The sequence below is a fragment of the Montipora foliosa genome, chromosome 12 (genome assembly GCF_036669935.1).
Source record: "Montipora foliosa isolate CH-2021 chromosome 12, ASM3666993v2, whole genome shotgun sequence".
Taxonomy (NCBI): domain Eukaryota; kingdom Metazoa; phylum Cnidaria; class Anthozoa; order Scleractinia; family Acroporidae; genus Montipora; species Montipora foliosa.
Window position 1 is genome coordinate 6969541 of NC_090880.1, and position 2500 is coordinate 6972040.

General features: G+C 36.9%; 1 protein-coding gene and 1 pseudogene across 1 annotated transcript in view; both read left to right on the forward strand.

The window, feature by feature from the left end:
* LOC137978953 (echinoderm microtubule-associated protein-like 6) overlaps positions 1-2500 on the forward strand; it is a 103069-nt gene that overhangs the window by 50296 nt on the left and 50273 nt on the right. The gene's annotated exons all lie outside the window — the stretch shown is intronic.
* LOC137979813 (echinoderm microtubule-associated protein-like 6) overlaps positions 1-2500 on the forward strand; it is a 21904-nt pseudogene that overhangs the window by 6936 nt on the left and 12468 nt on the right.

Genomic DNA, 2500 nt, shown 5'->3' on the forward strand with positions numbered 1-2500 from the left:
TCAATTAGAGCCACCAAATGTTTCATGTGGATCCTTTACAAACTGCTCTTTTAATGTCCATTTCAAATGCACCTCATAAGACTTTGATCGAACGTTTATAAATGTTTTCAACAAGCAGACTTTCGATTTAGATTTCTGATTTAAACGGTGCTAAATGACCATTTTGCTGTCTCGGACGAGGATTTCAAACGAAGTTATTTAGGATTTGCCATGTTTTGAAGCTTCTGTAAACACATTTCCGCGCGATGCGTTTTTTATGCCGCTTGCACGTTTTCCACGCATTGAATTGAGATGCCAATTTAAATCGACTTTGGATGGTTTTTTTCTGCAATTATGTTGAGATTCACTTCGTGAGTATATACTTAAAACAATTATTCTTTTCAATCTTGGTGAAAAGTGGCAGAATAGTTTTACCTTGCCACGTTGCGGCTTGGTAAATATTCTACCACTATATTCACTGCCGATTTCAAAGAATAATTGTTAATTAGCCAGGAACCTAAAGAATTATTGGTTGGCTTTTCCAAATAAACTTCATTTTACCACTGTAGTAGGACAAAATATATCTTTTCTGACGTTAGAAACCGTTGCTACCCATTGACATGTAATGATTTGCCAGTCGAGAAAAGAACAGGTCTCAAAAAAGTCCTGTCTGTTTATAACAAGTGCTCGCGTATCAAATTTTCAACCCACTTACGCAAATTAGTTAACCTTGAATATTACACAACACAATAACGACAACTGAAAGGCTGATAAAATCTCACAAAAGAACATTTTCCATGCGAAAAATTTTATTGAAACAAAACAACATATTTGCTATTAGATGCAACAAAAAAAAAAAAACCCTCCTATTTTCATTGCGTGCGTGAAAACAAGAAACCCAATCTGTGTCAAAACAAAATTAATTCTGACCGGAGTTCAGGATCAAACCCTTTTCTGAAGAACCTTTCCCTTAATAATGAAGCAGAACGTAGACAACAATCTTTCTTTCAAATAATCCTTGACTAATAAGAATTAGTCACATTTCCAATTGTTATTTTTGTGCCTGAACACTGTGTAGAGTGATTAGAAATAAATGTAAACAGTCAGAAACAGAGATCACAGATCACTCAAGGTGTTCGATTCCTTCTCTCTCTTATCCAAACAGAAAAAAACTACCAGAAAATGTTCGAATTGGTATTGGTTTCCGTGTTGTACATAACATCACAGTTAGTAAAATATTGGAAATACAGCTCACCTCGATACGGCTCGACGAAGTCCATTACTTGTCGCTTTTAAGATTCTGTATATTATTTTTCATCGCCTCTCTTGTTTATCCAATTGACGTTCCATTCTTGAGCTCCATAAGGGTGTATTTTTAGGATCCATTAAAACGCCATTTGCGTTACAATGACCTTCGATGGCATTGCGGGTTTATTAAATATTCTACTGTGTCCACTGGATAAAATCTACGCATTTCTACTACCCCTTGAAACCTACCAAAGATACGCGCAGAAGACTCTAGGCACAAAGACAATAATTAATAGGGTTGTGACAGGTTTCCATTTCCCTACACGGAAAGCAACTAAAAGAATAAAACGGAGAGAATGCAAACTCATTTTCTGACTGGATTGCCCATGGCAACCAAGTAATAATTTTGAGGTTGTGTGCATTTCGAAAAGCAGAAAACTCAAGGTGAAATTTTGTTTCGGCAGCGGTGTTTGGTGTATTATTTTGCGCTTATACCTGCCAGAAAACAAGGCGATTGGCATAAATTAATTCCCACGATTTTTATCCGCTGAGTGATTAGACTTGACTGTAAAACTTCACAAGGTATACTTTGAGTTGACAAAATGTGTATTTTTTCAGGCGCTTTGTTAGTTAGCGACAGAAACCCATAAGGGTTGAAACGTGTAACGGCCCCTAGTGTACTTGGAAACAAGCTTCTGAATATTCAATTTGCGAAGTACCATATTGGAACAACAAGAGCAAGGGGTTTCCAAATATGTACTTAGCACTGAAACTTTCACCCAATCAGTTCGCACTGAATATTCTGAAGCTGTGAACGCGCGTTACACGTTTCAACCCTTATGGGTTGCTGTTAGCGATAAACAACTTCTTGATTGCTTGACGCGCACTTCTTAGAAAAATCTACCTTAGTTTACGTTTTCAGTTGAGCCTTAGGACGTGTTTTCAATCACTTTTTAACAGTATTTGTACATCATCTGGAAGTTTGCTGTTTCTTCTTCTTGGTGAACTTAATTCTAAACCTCTGTCTTTTGTTTACGTTTTCTGTGTAATCAGTGGGTTAAACAAAATTATTTGACCGAACTTTTAGCTAAACTGTTGCTTCTACTCTATAGGAGCGTCAGATTAACTATGGAAGGACCTTATATCGTGAAGATTTACCAGCGCTAAAGGAGAGAATGAAACTGTCCGAAAGGTGAACAACAAAAGGAAGATAATGTCCCACGACAAAAACCTCCCAGTCAGGGATTGAAATTGGAGTTGTGTTTGGTAAGGA